The sequence below is a fragment of the Ptychodera flava genome, chromosome 13, assembly GCF_041260155.1.
Source record: "Ptychodera flava strain L36383 chromosome 13, AS_Pfla_20210202, whole genome shotgun sequence".
In the NCBI taxonomy this organism is placed as follows: domain Eukaryota; kingdom Metazoa; phylum Hemichordata; class Enteropneusta; family Ptychoderidae; genus Ptychodera; species Ptychodera flava.
The window spans coordinates 26,256,639-26,275,482 of record NC_091940.1 but is presented as its reverse complement, the minus strand read 5'-3'; the positions used below and the strand labels follow the sequence as shown (position 1 = coordinate 26,275,482).

At 37.8% G+C, this 18,844-nt stretch overlaps 1 protein-coding gene and 1 pseudogene across 1 annotated transcript in view; both read right to left on the bottom strand.

Moving 5' to 3' along the window:
- LOC139148009 (uncharacterized) overlaps positions 1-18,844 on the bottom strand; it is a 497,920-nt gene that overhangs the window by 365,470 nt on the left and 113,606 nt on the right. The window lies entirely within an intron of this gene.
- LOC139147989 (chloride channel protein C-like) lies at positions 1,818-15,058 on the bottom strand (annotated as a pseudogene).

Sequence of the window (18,844 nt, the reverse complement as noted above, 5' to 3'; positions counted from 1 at the left end):
ACAATATAGTACAAGTGCCTGTGCGAATAAGAGGTAAAGCCGGAAAAATTATCATATAAACAAAATATCTGATGATAACTTAGTACATTTTTAGTGTAAGAACGAATTCTCGTACCTTTGCTCTCGTGTGAAACGATCGACAACATTTTCAGTTGGCGCAATATGACACCATGATGGTGCCAGTGATTCGCAGTTCATGCGCGCCCTAGATCGAAATTGTTGACACTGTTGTGGCACTTTTACTTAATAGTATAGAATCGATTATAATTTTATTTGATGCGTACAAGTTCAAATTGTTTGGGATGTTTATTTTGATTTCTTATGTAGAATGATGACCGTTAGGAGCTGAAAGGAGATATCAGGGACATCATGAAGTCAAGCAGTCGGAAGGTAGCCTTCAGGTGCCCGGTGAGTCGCCACTTTTAATATATTGTAATTGCAATTACAGACTGTAATTAAAAATAGCAAATACCAGCGAATCTACAATTTTTGCGTTATTTGCTATGTATTTCAAAATGCATTCATGGTGCCCTTTTTAAGGTAATAAAAAAACACATTTCAAGTTATTGGGTTTTATTAGGTTGGTGGCGGCGATAGGTCATCGTACATGATAAAACAGTGCAAAGTAATATGGAAACTATATGGACATGACTGACAAAGATAAACAGTAGTATTAGTGCTGTAATAATTATATTTTATGCATTTATCTTTTATTATTTTTTAGAGGATTGGTCAAAAATCTGCAATGACTTTAGGCGACCTCTGGTAGTGTAACATATTCTATGAGGGGATTATTTGAAACGGGCGTTTCGAGCCAGTGTCTGCAAAATTACAAAAGAGGGAGCCAAAACCGTGGACATTTTTTATAATGGTAGTTCACAGAAAGTTCCAACGTGCTGAAAAGGCTGATGAAACAATGTGTACCGGACAAAACATGGACTTGGTAGATAGTGCACCACCATGGTATTACCGCAGGGGAACCAGAAGTCTGGTTATTGTTGTTGTTGTTGTTGTTGTTTGTATCGTTGTTTATGTTTATTAGTCGTGTTGTTTTTGTTGTTGACCAATAAAATTCAATGAACATAACTATATTGTGTTGTTGTTGTTTCAAACGTAATGTAGATGTCCTAAGAAGCACTACAAGGACGCTATCATTATTTGACCCGATGCAACTCTCTGCAAACCTACACTTTGTACGTTTGCAGAGAGTTGCATCCCGTCAAATAATGATAGCGTCCTAGCGTCCTTGTAGTGCCTCTTTTAAAATTAGCAAAAATTTGCATATTTTAATGCAAAGTTAAAAGAAACCCCAGATTTATTTGCATTGGTACATTTTGGATGACACACATTCAGCATCCTTCAAAGTCATAATTTGAAGTCCGTAGGCCCTGAAAGAGTTACATAACGTCATTACTGTATATCTAATGGTGGATTTAGTTTTTCTGGAGAACCTGAGTTCCCACTGGCTGTAATATTTGATCATTTTTTTTATTTTGCCAATAATCATTTCCGATGATGACTTCAAAACTGGGACACACGTACTAGAGTGGTAATGTCCAACTTTGACAAAAAGAGATTGACAAAATCACTGGACACAGATTACCAGATACACAGACAGTTGAGAATGTAAATACAAAAAATCCACACTTAAAAAGCAATAAATCCACACTTAAAAAAGTAAATAAGAGTGTGTTTGAGGAGAGAGTCTTTGAGAGAGAGAGAGAGAGAGAGAGAGAGAGAGAGAGAAAGAGAGAGAGAGAGAGAGAGAGAGAGAGAGAGAGAGAGAGAGATCAGGAATTACATCAACAGAAACCAGTATGGTAAATAAAAATTTTATTTTTAAGAATTCAATATTGCATGTTCACTAAGTTTTTACAGAGTTTCTTTGGATGGTTAAATCAATGCAGACCCTGAAATCCTTCTTCTAAAGTAGATGATCTTGTATCCATGGCAACAAATATGACATGTTTCTTTAATAATAGTGTTTTCCATTTAGTGTTTATGCAAAATATGACATATGACAAATATGACATGTTTCTTTAATAATAGTGTTTTCAGACTATGTTATTGCCAAATGAAATGGGAATGTGGAGATTGTTCTTGGAGGGAATTTGGAATGTCATAGAATAGAAACGTGAACACAACAGGTTCTTGATTGTGGGATCCTGTTTGTGGTTTGTCATTAACCAGGTGTACAGACAGATTTACAAACCAATGGTAAACTTTGGTTAAATGGCTTGAGGTCTGACCTGAGGTGTCTAAATATTTATTTTTTCAAAATTGATCTTTTCCCCATGAGACCGTCTTTGTCAGTCTGAGCTTAACAGATCATTTGGTTAAAATTTTACACTTTTTCTTGAACAGCATAAAATCAAAAATTGATTTAGACTTCCTATCCCTGACTGCAACCTTGAGTTCTCTTGTACCACACTTCTTGACTAGACTTGTAACTGACTGGCTACTTTATCAAGAAAACCATCTTCATTATAATTATTTTCAAAACTTACAATGTGGAAATTATGCAAGTACATGTATAACTGTATTCATATAAGACTAATGATATGGCACATTTCTCATCTTCTAGGGGGATTTCAACTCTTCTTTCAGTCTGTCAAACAGTGTTTCCATTTCAAAACCTCAATTCCCACGGTTTGGATCAACCTTGTAGGGCCGTCATGAATGGAATATTGGTAAAATATTCCAATCAAAGCAGTACATTACTAAATTCTGCATGACTTACTACTGTTTATGCAAAATTATACGGATCCCTATCAATGTAGCAATCTTGAATCATGTGAATTACTGTGATTTGTTGATAACTTACCAGTATAATGAGATGTGGCCAAAAGCCAACCTTCTTTCAAAATAAAATGGATTAAAAACACAGGTTATAACAGCACGGGGACAACCACACAACTTTGATGGGATGGAAATATTGTAGACTGAGAAATATTTTTTTTCAAGATAAACAGAAAGAATATAAATGAAACTGTAAGAAATGTGGAAAAGAAAATTTCTTGTTGAAGATAAGCCTCTTAGTTGTTCAAAGTTCTGCATTTATACCCTATGGAGATAACCTTTCTTTGTTCTTAAGTTTGTAAATGTATATTTGAATATGAGATGTGTAAAATGTGAACCCTGCTGATATGCGTCTCTCAGTGTAAAATATGAGAGACCAATAAGTTCACATCTGACTTGTAGAGCTTGCGCTGACCTACAGAGCAACTCAAAAGTCGGTGGATAAAACAAAAGGTTTTTTTCACATCATGAACAGAGGGCGCTAGTCGACAAAGGACCCTATGCATCCATCGAGGCCATCTCCACTGTAGGTTCATTGAGAGTTTGAGTTTCAGCGATGTGGGCAGCCAGGGTTTCTTCAAGTCTGAAGCCCATCAAGTCCTTCCTCGTCAGCATGCCGACGACTTGGTTCCGTCTGTCAACCACGGTCAGATGACGAAGGCCCATGGTACGGTAGATGATGTAAGTACGGTGAAGAGAGAAATTGTCCTCCACGCAAGGAGCTGACTGGTTGTAGTATGGTGCCTGAGCAAAATTGGAAAATTACACTTGTCTATTAACTCATCCCATCGTGTAAATGATACTTTTGTAAGATAGATGTATTTCAAATCAATATGAGCATCAAATTGATAGCCCTCCTGAGTTGGAATATTGCTGTTATTAATATTTGTAGTAACTTCTCATCAGATGGTACTAATTCAGGCTCTAAAAGCTCAATGTCACTTTACACTTAGAGTCAATTAAAACTCCAGGACTTTCAAGGACTTTTTGAGCAGTTTTCAAGAACTTCTTGAGGTCAAAAATACCATTTTCAAAATATTTTTATGATGTAATTTTTTAGATCCCATGTACTGTGTCATTTTTACAATATTACAACTGATCATCTTGTCACTTTTTGGAAATGTTGGGTGGATTATGAATTTTCCAGAACTTTAGAAGACTCAATTTCTTTTCCAAGGACTTTTTTCAGGACTTTCCAGAAGGTCAAGGACTTTCCAAGGAGCGTAAGGGCCTTATATTTGTATAATTTGCAGTACTACACCATACTGAAATGTCAGTTGCTAAAAAGATCCTCAATTTAAAAACCTGAAATGTATGAAATTCTGTTTGATGGCACACATTGCAGATTTGCTGTACAATATATGCAGAATAGCTTGGCCCCTGATATTATTCTTACTTTGCTAGAATGATCAACATTTTATGGAGGAAAGTTTGTGCAAAAGTTTCAGTCCTTTAACACTGAGGCATATGCTATCCTAAAGAATGGAATTAATATCAGAAAAAAAAGTCAGACATCGACTGTACTGTAAAGAATGCTTGAATAACAGAAAACATTACCAGGTTGATGTAAAGGCCTTGGTACTTGGGGTCTGAGCATAGTGTCTCCAGAATCTGGTCCATCTCACCTGGTACCTTATCAGAAGTCAGCTGCGGATAAAGGGAGATTCTAGCTCAATGATGACATGGACATAGATCAATGGTAAGGTGCAATCCATATAATCTGCTAAATCTACTACATGTAGGTGTCTGTATCATTGGTTGATATCACATGACCATCTCATCACCAATGATATCACTTTATATCTAGATTCACACTGTAAGGCCAATATCTTCTATCACCTTCAGTATCAGATGTAAATTAAATGTCCTACAATGTAAAAGCTGTTTTATAAAGGACACTTCTGGACAAAGTATGTAAATTTTATGTTCTTCGGGAGACAAGCTGAGTTAATTTAAACTCGTTGATAGTTGTCATATTTTATATCTCCAGTATACTGGCCTCCAGTCAATTTTTTTCTGTTTTGATATTTATATGCCCACAGACTTGAAGCAAGTCTATGTCTTCAGTTCACAAACTGTGATCTCTCCATTCCCTAACCAAAACCATTCCAAACACGTTACTTGTCCTCACCTGTTGATATTCCACAGCCGTTACTTGGGGTTCATCATCGCTCGGCTCATCAGCAGTCTCGAATATATCCTCATTCCTGAGCAGAACGCAGAGCTCCGTCCTTGTTATCAAACCCAAGAACAGCTTGTCCCCGCTTTCATTGCTCCTCACCACCGGAAACCCGCCATGGACAGTGTCTCTGAGCAGGTGCGCCAGCTGACTTACACTTTCCCTGGTGTGAACAACTATGACTGGCGACACCATGGCACTTCTGGTATAGTGAAGTTCAAGATTCACACTGAATTGTCAAACAAGGAGGGAAAGACAACATGAATCTGTTGAACGCATCACCGAGTCTCTCATTCAAATTCTCTGTCAAGGGTTTCTCACACTGAAAACAACAAAGCTGTGTAAATGCTTGGTGCCATAAGTGCCACAGCACTGGTTTCCATGGGAGCTTGGGGAGTAAATCCATTCTGTACATGATGTTTCCAAGACCAAAATCGAAATAAATCAAGCAGTTGTTTAAGTTACCCCACACATTGTTCATCATACAGGTACACCACGGTCCCTCCACATAACCGTGAGGTACACATATAGTGGCCAAGACTAAAAGTCAATCCCGATTACTCACAATAGACCGAAAGCTACATAACTTAGGATACTCTTTTCCTGTTTTGTCTCTTTGTCAGACGGTGAAAATCAGTAAAGGAAGTGGTTTCAAAATTCTCTAGGAGTGCCCTCACGTAATGGATTGATCTTCTGGTCTAAGTAAGAGGTCTCATCTTAGCTTTGGTAGGTCTGGACATTAAATTATTGAATTCAATCAACCCTTGTCTGTTATTTATTGACAGATTTTTCTTTTGAAAATATTCAATACCGCTTAACCCTTTGAGCGCCAAAGTCTATTTTGTCCCCTACATAAATAAACCCTGTCAATTTTTCTCAGATTTTTGCCAAATTTGAGAAAAAACTGTAGCCAAAATAAGGTGATGTTCATTGGTCCAAACTTAACAAAAAATTACAGAAATATTCATAACCATAAGTAAAATTTTACACTAAAATTTTGGTGGGAGAAAATTACAGTGCTCAAAAGGTTAAAACTGAGATACTTTTTGTATATTTTATGTCATCATAACTTGTGGAATTTCTTGTGAATATACTCACGCCTTGTGGTTGTTGTCGTAGATGATGGGTTCATGGTCAAGGAATGGTATGCACTTGAACTCCAGTATTGAATGGTAGATGGCATGAGTAAAGAAATCACCAACCCACTTAGCAACCACAATGGCAACCATGATTGGCAGCAGGAACTGGATGTCATTGGTGATTTCCATCTGAAGTTAAAGAAGACAATCAAATGAATGGAAGAGCAAAACGAATTTGATGAGTACCACATGGTAGTAGTAATTCTGCAATTAATTCTGTAATTATTAGTATTGAGAAACAAATCTTTGAATTGGGAAACAAATCTTTGAAAATCCAAAGTCGGTAGAGCACTTTTCTGTCAAAGTTACTCAAACAATATTTTCTTCCCTGAAATTTCTGACAATATTTTTGAATTTCCTATACAAAATAAATATATCTATAAAATTACATGATGCAGAAAAGTTTTGTAAAAGTGACATTATAAAAGCACCTTTACATGTTTTCTGACAAACAGACAATGTGGGTCTTCATAGACAGGGATTACTTTCTTAAGATTTCAATTTGAAAATTTAGTTTAACTACTCAGTATTGACATGTTCTGGTAAGACATAAACATGCCAGGTATTCTGTGAAAGGTCAAGGGTCAGGGTTTAAAGGTCAACACTACCATACCATAATGACAGTGAGGGACATCGTCAATCTTGATACACCACCAAAGAAAGATGCAGAACCAATCAGAGCCAGCGCACCGGGGTCCATCCAAGCCCAGTATGGGTTCTCATCAGTCTGTACGCCAAATATTGATACCATGGCCAGCCCAACAAGACGGCCGTACAGCCACCAATCAAACTATAGATAAGAGACAGAATAGATTGAACTATCGTCAATGATAAAAGGACAATGGCTGAATACATGTACGGTTCTGTAACTGTCCCCACATATGAAAAATACTTAAATGCCAGCAAGGTTTTACTGTCTTTAATATTTCAACAAATGTCAGAAAATAAAATTTCACGTGCCTGGATTTTGTTGCGACTTAAGTAACAGCTAGTGCAAATGTGGTTAATACTGAAACATCATCCTGAGCCAAGTTTCATGACTGGCAACTTTTGATTAGGTTACAACATTTCCATTCACTTTGGCAACTGTAAAAGGAAAACCCCACTCAGCACACAGAATACAATAATCTACGGTATTTAAATACAAGGTACACATATTTTGTTAGGAAGGACTACAAAGATTTTTGAAGATTCTAAAACGGTGTATATCAGTTGAGATACAGCTGTTAGACTTCAGACATAACGGATTAGTGGTTTATTTTCTCAAAGATAGTTTGGATTAGCCTATAATCCTGCTGATATATATCAGCAGTTTCTGCTATTACTCCACAGAATATAGTGAAGCACCAGAATGAATATGTTTATTTATAATAGGACTTACAGCATAGGCACCACCAATCCTGTGGACATGGCTGTCCCCGCAGTCCAACACGCCATGGGATAGTACAACACCAGCATGGTACACAGGGAGCCATAGCCAAATTCCAGGTGGGTGTCTCTCGAAAACAGGTGTCCTATTGCCGACTCCCGGTCACAACATCAGAGTCGCCACTGAAAATAAATTTGGGTCAAATTAGGTCATGTATTGACCCTTTCACTACATCTTCCCATACAGAGGTACATCCAAACATTGCTATAGAAAACCAGTGGGTTGTACCAAACTTTGGATGTAAAGGGGTGATTGATAAGCCTTACAAACAAGGTAGAACACTGGAATGTAATAATCATGAATATGGACAGAAGGCTATATTTTGTATTATGTACACTACAATGGTATGAGAAATTGGATGATGATTGTAGGAAAAAATTTGGAGGAGGCTTATTTCGATTTGTGCACATTATTCTGTCTTGATGGATGACTCCACCTGTAAGGAGGTTCTGCCATTCTTGTATCCAATCTTGAGGATTGTGAGTGAATTAAACACTTCCCTGGAAGGCATACAGAATAGGGATACCCCATCGGCAACCTTGTGGACTAGGTCATTTTCTTGACCTCAAATGACCTTAAAACCCAGAGTATATTTGAATACAGTTGGCTGTTCACTCAATCTGGTGGATTCTTATCAACAAAAACATCAACTTGAAGGTATTATGTGCATGCAAATATGACAATACTTTAGCTAAACTTTGACAACATTTGGTCTGGTAAATCCACTACCTGAAATCAAACACTGTAGTTGTTCAATCAGCTGATAAAGTATGATCTACTGCCGATAATTTAAAACCTGAAATTTAACAGCGAACTTCTGTGTTGAAGTTATATGTGTACAAGTAGTTTGTTTCACCCTTTCACCCCATTTCAATATCTAGAGGTCCAACTTTACCATAGAAAACAAAGGATTGGTTCAAACTATTGTGGTGAAAGGGTTGAGACAATCAAACCGGCAGGATGTTCTTTAAATTTTTTACACCTATACTTACATTCATTGAAAGTTGCATTGGACCATAAACAGGTTTGATTCGTGGAAATTACAGGTTTATCATCACAAACACACGGGCAGTCATCGATGGTCGTTCCGTCCTGGCAGCTGTACTGTCTGACAGTGGGTTCTGGTTGTATATTTGTCGGCTGGTTCAAACAGCGTGGACTGAACTGCTGAGTTCTGCAACAAATAGAACATACAAGGGACATTTACAGATTGTTTGTCTTGATTTCTCTATGAAAATTCACGGCTTGTAAATATGACACACAATTGATGTGTTATTCAAACAGAAAAGAAATCATTTCTCTGACAAAACATTCACATTTTACGAGGATTAAGGTAGTATGTGCCTTGAAAGTGAAAAACTTATTTGCTCAAAGTTTCCTCGATGACAATTTCAACCATTCTCTTACCGAATCAAGGACAAAAATCAGCTTCACTAGGCAAAGTTTGGAACTAAAGAAACAAACTACCACCATCCCTTTGTTAACTCAAAGGGGAAATACAAAATTTTCTAGATTTTCAAAGAAACAAGGGCGGTGAAAATTTTTGATGTGCCAAGAGCTTTAAAGTAAAACCCAAGAAGTGATAGACCAGAAGAGAATTGGAAAAATTTGAGAGTCTGAACATCTGTCCCTGAAGCACATTCTACCTTAATTAAAGGTACACTGTCACCTGCTCCAATTTTGCCACAGTTACCATGGAAAGAGAAAATCTAACCAATCACAGATTTTAAGCGGGTGGCCGCTTTTTAAAAACAGCGCCCTCACATGGGCATTTTGAATACAAAGGAACACCCCTTTGACCATATATGGGCATATTTAGATTACGGGTGACTGTATACCTTTAAAGGAATCCTGTCGCCTGTATCCATAGAAATCAAATAGCTGGCCAAGCAAACACAAGTGCGCTGGCCAATATTATCATAGTACTACTGGTGTTATGTGAGTAACTGTGGCTAACAAGCCTTTTTTGACTACTTGTACTGTATACACAGATATATGCAAATTTGTAGTGAATAGTCAGAATACTGTAATATCTCATCAAAGGCAGGTAAAGCTGTAAATGTACGCAAAATCACTGCAGCAACAAACAAATAACAAAATTTACAAGTAAAGATGTCAATGAGGGAGACACGCAGAACTTTTTTTTTCTACTCACGCTGATTTTTGGCCCTGGTAGTAGCAGGAGAATGGACTGCAGTGAAAGGCAGCTGGTAAAAAAACTGTCACTGTTGCAAAGATTATCTGTGAATGGAAACAGAACTCCCTGATGAATCAAACATAATAGTGCATACTCACTTGTTTAAAAGATCAAAACCAAGTATGAAAAAAGAGTTAGAATATAAATTTTACTTCCGATTGAAAAATACTGATAAATGACTCACAATTATGATACAAGGTTCAACAAACTTTGCAATATTCTGACACCAAGTTCGTCTCAGTTTCTTCATCACTAGCCGTCGGAGCCGAGCCAGTTTCAAATTCAGAAACACGAAAAGTCCACCTAGGAGACCACCTATGATTCCAAGGATGACAGTGGGTATGAAAAGCAAGATGTTCACATCCAGACCTTTTCGGACCTAGAAAATCAAGACGAATCATCATGAATACATGTATCTAATCAATCACAGATCCAAAAACTTTAGGTCATCAAGCCTTGCCTGTACACTGTCTTATGAACTTAGTACTGAAGATGGTTTATTGGTAAATCAGAAATTGATTGTAAACATAGTGAGGTTATGTTAAGGTAGAACGCACCTTAGGGCCAGATATTCGGGCTCTCAAACTTTTACAATTTTTTTCTGATCTACCATATGGGGGTTTATTATAAGCTCTTAGTGTAAGAAAACTTTTCACCAGCTTAGTTTTTTTGACATTTGAAAATTCTGTTTTTCTCCTTGGAGTTAACACAGGGATGGCGGCCATTTTGAATTATAAATTTTAGTAAATCTTGGTTTATTTGTTTTTCTTGTACCAAAGTTTGCACTTTGACCCCTGATTTTTATTCTTGATTTTGAAAGACAATGGTTGAAAGATTCCTTAAGGAAAGTTTGAGCAAAAAATTAAGTCTTTCACTTTCGAGGCGCATACTACCTTAAGTTTACGCTTTTGGGACCCAACTAGGTTGCCATATTATAAAGAATATCAACAAGGTGCAACACCTGGGAGTGTGATCATACTCCCTTGATGATGACTTAGCATCAGAACATTTGCATAACTAAACAATACTCATTAATACAATTTGCATAAATGAATACACAATGTTGCACTTAAAGTTAGCAATAGCTGAGAAACACCCTTTCATGGACATATGCATGATCTAGGGTGAGAACAAATATTTTTGAATGTATATCTTCCATTTCAAAATAATGATCATTTTTTTCCGACTGAGCTGATTGGTAAATGCCATCAGAATACCACTTCTGGGCATTGTGGAATTTATATCTGGGTGAATGTCTGCTTCAATTCGGCCTTCCACTTCAATTTTGTGATATGTACTAGCCTCTACACCAGAGGAACGCCACAGTTCTTCCCAGATGCCATGTTATAAAGTTTGACATCAACTTCCAATGAAACAAAGACCAGAAACCAAAACTGTAGATGCAAGAATGTTGACATAGTGCCTTCATACTCATACCTGGAACATGATATTTTTCTCAGCACTGAACATGCCAAAGTTGCCCGTGTAATGAAACGCGGTGAACGCCGAGTCGAAGAGATCAGTGGTGAATGTGGAGATGATGCAGGCAAAGAAAGTCATCCAGGAGAGCTTGAGATTCCAAAACGACGACACTTCCTCCATGGAGAAGAGCAAGCCGCCAATGGGAGCACCGAATGCCGAGGCAACCCCAGCTGCAGCACCGGCAGAAATAAAATTACGCCTGAGAAGGGAAAAAAATATCATTGCCAGGAAATCTCATGACAAATTCCAGACATATCTATTTTTCACATTGATGTTGGAACTGTGACATCATGAGGAATTGCCCCATAAGTAAATGAACACTATGGCCATGCATTAATGTGTCTCCATATTTGAGGAAAATATCATACTAGTCCTGCCATTTGATGATCATCTTCAGCATTTGATTTTCTCACATGCTTGCCATATACTCTCATTTAAATATACTTTGTTCATCAGTAGTTATGCTCTGCTTTGTTTACATATTAACACAGCATATTTTCTCACTTTGTCTGTCAACAACGGCTCTTGTCCATACACCATTCAAAACATGCTAATAATAACATGTAGCAAAGGCTGTTAGTAAAACCTTCCTCACACAAATCTAAGGAATGCTTGACTAACTAACATGACATTCACATTGGATAGCAAAACTCTTTCCGAAGTTACTTTTTTACCTACCTATCTTCAGAGTTTCGAAATCTTGTAAAATATGGCAGTCTGACCCCAAGAGTATCTGACTTGAATTGACTTAGACCAGCCCCGACCAATGCACTGAAATATAGGAGAAAATTGACGACAACTCTTTGTTAAAAACAAGATGTACTATTTAAAGCATGGTATTCAAAGAATTGTAATCAGACCATCTGTTGACTCAACATACTTCATTACTAAGAAACTCTTTCGATTAATGTTTGAATTAATTTCATTAACCTGGTCACAAAGATTGAAAAATATGTGAGCAAAACTTGTTGTTACAGACACTTGGCCCACGAGATGTACTGCTTAACACTGATACTTCACTGTAAACACTGAAACTACAAAAATTATGACAAAAATAACAATAAACTGTGAATAGAAAATAGTGAGTAAAGCTGAATAATGGCAGAAAAATGGAGGTAAGTGTAATACATCATACCCAATATGTATCATGGGTCCTTCGGGTCCCACAGGCATTCCACTGCCCACAGCACAGATACATGACCATATTTTGACAGCAAGTGTCTTGATGTTAAAAATGTGTCTGACAAGGGTTCCATTGAGGTATCCAATCAGTTCTGGAATGCCTGATCCGGATGCTGCCGGCCTCAAGTACTGCAGAAGACAATGGCAAAACTTATCAACAAAGTTAAGTTGTTGTACTGGAATATGAGCGTCCAAAATTTTAAGTTGATACACTTTTTACACTGAAACCATCACTAACTGACCTGGTTTTGAACAATAAAGCATCACTTACCCTTTTTCTATTAAAAACAGAAATAAATAATCATTTTGTGTTTTCATATTTTGATTTCTTTCATTACTAAATATATGTATGTATGTATGTATGTATTTATGTATGTATGTATGTCTGTACACATATACTAACATAACCTATGGGTTCATACTTACGACAACAGGCAGAGAAGCAGCTAGCACGAAAAGCAAACTGTACATCAATACAAATCCCCAGGCCTTCAGAACATACCCATCCTAGAAGGAAATTAATGTCAGACTGAGACAGCATACAGTAACCATGAGATCATCACATGCAGATATTGCAGACATTTTAGCCAAAAAAACTCAAAACATAAATTTACAGCATATAGTTACCAGCTAATGTACCATTTGGTATAATCTATAGTGTTCTATGGACTGGTGAAAAACATACCAAGGCAAGTTGGCTGGAAAGATGCACAAAATGCTGTCCTTGTCCAAAGAACATGTATATCTCAATATACTCTCTGATCACCACCATAAAACATACCTTGATATATTCTTCAGCTGTATCCCATTTAAAATCTGAAATAATGTCGATGCACTGATGCATCAGAAATCCAATTATTCCAACGGTGAAACCTATTAGACCCATCATAACCCATCTATCCCAATCCAGCCTGTTGAAAAAATAGAAAGAAACAACCAACATGAAAAAAATACATTAATCTGATTTAAAATTTGACAGATGGGTTTAAGACATAGTTATTTCTCTATTTTAATTTTATGTGCAGTATTAAAATGCTGTGTGAGTAATCTTGTGTGGATTTTGGTAATTCTTGATACATTCAATAAATTTATTAGAAGATAAAAAGGAAAATATGATAAGTTTTATCAAACAGTTAATCTATCTAAACATATCTTAGATAGGCTACCTCTGAACTGGCATGTGTCCCTGAGCTGAGGGAAATAGACATATTGCATGGTCAAACTATAGCTACAATAATTGTATCCCCATGGGCAGGTAGGCTGTGTTGGTGTGGGATGGGTGACACTAATGCGGCCTACTGATCAATAGCACTACTATTGCAGCAAGGTCAAATACACCATAGACCCTCCAAAAAGCAACTTCTCATTTTTCTTTCAAATGAGAACTCTGAAGAAGCAGACAACCACAAAGTTGACAACATCACAAAATTATAAGAACTGGTATCTGCTGACATTGGAAACAGGAAATGGGAAAATTCATTCTACTTTGTTTTGAATGACTTATTCATTGTTGACTGACCTTGCCGGTTGCTTCCTGAGCCAGTTCTTGTACGCTTGGCTGTGAGGTGGCAAATAGTCAACACTCTCGTACGTTGCCAACACATTGCGTTCCTCTTTAGTATATCTGTGATTCACGTAGGCACTTTCGTAATCCCTTCCCTTGGCAAAAAATCCGGTCGGCTCCTCCGATTCGATCGTAGTCCAACCGGCTTCATCTTCATGTCGCTGATTCTGTCTGGACGGCCGATAGCGCACACCGGCCTCTTCGGCATCGGCGTGAACGCCCCCTGAACCAATGTCGTCACCACTTTTCCCGTGGTTCGACATGGTCTGCAATTGAATAGCGACGGGGATTTTGGTCATTTAGCTCATTTGAAAGTGTCACTTACAAGCGTATACGAACGTTGCACTTGTGCCTGGTCGATTGTTTGAGCTGTGGTGGGCGTACGTAAACTGAACAGCAATTTGTTATGCCGTGAAAACACTGAGCGGCGCTAGAGTAGAAAAAACAATGGAGATCTCTACACATTCAAAACTTGGCAACTGTAAAGAGGACCAGGTCGAAAATACGGATCTCAAAATAAGTGACACTGTTCTGGCGGCAACACTGCGAAACACTTCACCGTAAAAGATATGAAAAGGGCTACGAAAGAGGACCAAAATAAACAGCACCGAAATGTGTGAATATGAGTGGCAATTTGCGCAGGAAACTGTGCACGTCCTACATAATATAGCTGATATAATTATATTCAATCAAAACTATCACTGCACTGTGCACCGCTATCTTACAAACCCAGGGAAACGCAAACATGTTATGTCATTACGATGGATAAAATTTGAAAACCGTTCACCTCAGTTGCTCATCATGCAATGGGTTAAAGGAAATGAAATGTGAAAGACGCTCGAACTCGAAACAGACTTCATTCGAATTTAAAATTTGTGAACTTATCGATCTCTGCTCGGCGAATAGATTATATCTTACCGTGTTTGCATCAAGTTTAGCATACGACATGGTTGTTTGCTCTAGTGTTGTCGTCTATCTTTACCTTTCTGTCGTTTTGAAACTAGCAGCTAGGACAAACTTATCCTTTAACATTATCATGTAACAGTCACGGACCCTCCGGTCTATACCGTGTAACTTCCGTATAATTCATTGTATCATGATCAACGCGTATGTCGAAAAAGGTCACGGGTCAAGCCGTGCCATTTGAGGTCAATGCAGAAAATAGTATTATAGAGAGAATCCATTGTGTGCAAGTTTTCCTGCTGTACAAGGACTATCTCGCGCCCATTTACAAATAAAACAACGAAATTAACAGAGCATTGGCATTGCGACTGTACATAATGTCTCAGTCCGACCTCGAAGGAAGACCAGTGCCATGTGACTTTTACTCTGTGTCACCTGATTTCAGGCTTGCGCGCGAAATAGATTTTTACCATTGATTTTGGCCTCGTTCGCGAGCAAGACTTGTCGGTAATAAAACTACAGCTCCAACAACATCCAGAACAAACATACATCAGTTGACTCGAACTCGGAAGTGTGAATAAGATGTGGGCGTCAACAATGCAATTTACAAGAGGAAGTCATGTGACAAGGGAAGTAAAACTGAGAGAATACATGGAAATATATCAAAGGCAAACTTGGTCCGAGGAAAGAGGAGGTTCACAACTTCCGTACGCTACGAGACTGCGGCTGGTCTAGTGTTTTGAAAATATTATATTTCGCATATGAAAAAATCCCAAACGTCATATAAACAACAAGTTTATGTAGATTTCCTTCACAAAGTGATTGGATTCGTGAAACAGTCGGTGTGTCGTATGTTCATCTCGTCTGACATCCGCCTTTAACTCTTATCTATCACACAACCAATTCGTAATCTCTAGGCGTATCTACGGTGCGGTGTACTTCCCCCTTTCCTTTGCCTTAAGTCGTCATATTGAGTGTTATTTGAACTGTATACCCTCTCTATTAAAGTCAGACATAGCTGTTTCGTCGAGCGAAGTATTTGAGTTACGACTCGTCCAATATCAGTCCAATGTTCAAGTAGTTTAATGCATTTGATCCTTTGATAAGATAGCATATTTTTAACTGGAGGCACCACTTGCATCATGTAAGGCAAAACGTGTTTGCAAATGCAGGATGTGCGATGGTTTACTGCACTCATGGGGAGAGAAACTGAAGGGGGAAGTTACATTTCATAACTTCCTATCATTGTTGGCACCATGAATCTGACATCTGTATTCAATCTTTCATCTATATAAGCTTTAATATTTAGGTCGTGAATGAATAAGAGCATCAAGCCCTGGGTTATATACGAACGAAAATTTTATTGTTTTTTGTTTTGTTTTTGCTATTCCAATTTCCGTCTTTCACCTGAACATCGCGATGGTTTTGAAATCACATTTCCCACACTACAATTCGTCACGTTTCTTCAACCAGATGCGTGGATCTTTTCTATTTCTTCGGGGATGGGGGTGGCGTGGTCGTCTCTGATTTCTGTTGATTAATGAACAAATTGCCATATACGTGTATCGGGATGCTAGATAATTTAATTCAAGGTCGCTAGTATCTTTATTGACGTTTGGAAGAGAAGAGGTACAATGGGCTAAACCGACGATCGGTTAAAACTATAGCAACCAAGCCTGCGTCTTGCAGAGATGAAGTTTGAAGTACAGTACACGGTGGAACTTTGTCGATGCTTCGTGGACTGGTACATCTGCGCAAACGAACATAACTTGATGGATGCAATAGTATTGAATGTGCCTGACATATGTGCCATATTATATCTACAAAACCACAACATGAAAATAATTTGGAAAAATGTCACGAGGTGGCGCCGCCCGACTCAAAAGGTAGAATAGGACAAAGAAATAATACTCGAATGAAAACAAAGGCATGCCGCATGCGATTCGAAATTCAGGAGGGCGTGCACGTGGTGTCACTCGCTTTCCATTTGCGACATGTGTTCGCTCTTTTCTCATTTGCAGTAACTTTTGAGGATTTAGGCTGCGTCCACAAATAATGATTGGGGGAGACCGCTGGAGAAATCGCGATTGATAATTGTTTTCACACCCCCCTCAATATACCAAAAACGTTCAAATCCCCCCTCTATATGCTAAAAAATTTTCAAGTCCCACCCCCCCCCCCAAATTATCACAAGCCCGCGTATTAGCAAATGATGTGCGCGCAGAAAAAAATAACATGTATCGCGTAGTTCCGCTCGCAAATGTTCAACACTACCTGCTATTAGCAGTTTGTAAAATCATATTCCTACTAAAGGCAAGTTCTTAAATTGGTTCATTTTTAAACGCACCAGTGAACTTTTTGGCTTCATCGGTATAAGCCAATTTGAGTTAATCTAACTCTGGCCAGGTCAATTGCTCCTGCCGAAGAGCACACAAAATGACGATCATGAGAGAGTAAGCAAATCTGAATTCTAGCTAATTGTCAATTGTAAAAAACTGAGCACGGTGACCCACCAAAACTTTGCTTCGAAGTGCAAGACATTTATGAATTAGATGGTACTCAAAATTGACAATACTGGAAGTTTAAAATATTCCGATCAAATAAATGTTTTAATCTCTGAAATTTGGGTGTAATAATGGCAAATTTGGTTAAAAAAGAAAAGATTCAATTTAGTTACTTATTTTTTCATTTAGTTTTACAGTTCAAAGTTTTGCTTTTGTATTATTTTATGATGACAATGTGAAAATTTAGAAAATCAAGCATATTGACCCCATCTTTTTTCTTTAATATTTGATTATTCTCATATGCCAGAATTCAAAAATTCCCGATAACTTTTTTAAGTTTCCTTGTCTTCCATGTATGTTCTCAGGCCTAATCTCGCTTACAAGTATGTTTCATTGACATGAACGTCATTTGACCCAAACTCTTCTTCAACTACCATGTACATCAGAGTCAGAGCTATCTCTATCACTGCTCAAGTATATGCAGTGACAGTGACACCGTAGCTACAGTAGCAGGGCGGTACCTGATAGTGACACTGCCCGCAGGGAGTAGCTGCCAATAATTTTGAAAATTTTGAGAATATTTTTGACCAGTTTGTACAACTGTGTTCTTGTTCTACTCCTTGCAGCATGTTGAACTGTCCAGTATTCAGTTTGCTAACACAGCCTGTGTATGTGTACCATGCATTTGTATCACTGCAACTGACTGTAAGTCTGGACTCTATTATCACCCAATACAAATTTTTATATACAGGCTTTGTCGAATATATGTGTGTTTGAGGATGCTGTAGGTAAACAGCAAGAAACTGTAGTTGATATTGCACAGAAATATTGCAAAACTCACCAACAGTTGTAGCTTCTACCCTGTTACTAGGCTCAAATTTTTTTTTTGGTTTTTTTTTTGGTTTTTTTTTTTACGAGAAATCGCACATGTTTAGATTTTTTCAAGATAAAAGTCATGGAATGTGACAAAATGGTTCTAGATTTTGTTAAACATTACAACAATTGGATGACGTAAACATGGTATTCATTTTTCATTAAATTACCTACAAAAACTTGGAATTGGAAAATGTAAAACGTACAAGGGAACAAAAAAATTTTCAAGTCCCCCTACAGGCAGAGCAAAATTTTCAACTCCCCCTCTACTACCCCCAAAATTTTCGAATCCCCTGAATTCCTCCAGCCCCTCAAACAATTTTTTGTGAATGCAGCCTAACTTGATGGATGCAATTATAGTATTGAATGTGCCTGACACACGTGCCATATTATATCTACGAAACCACAACATGAGAATAATTTGGAAAAAATGTCACGAGGTGGCGCCGCCAGACTCAAAAGGTAGAATAGGACAAAGAAATAATATTTGAATGAAACAAAGGCATGCGATTCGAAATTCAGGAGGGCGTGGTGTCACTCGCTTTTCAATTTGCGACATGTGTTCGCTCTTTTACAGTAACTTTTGAGGATTC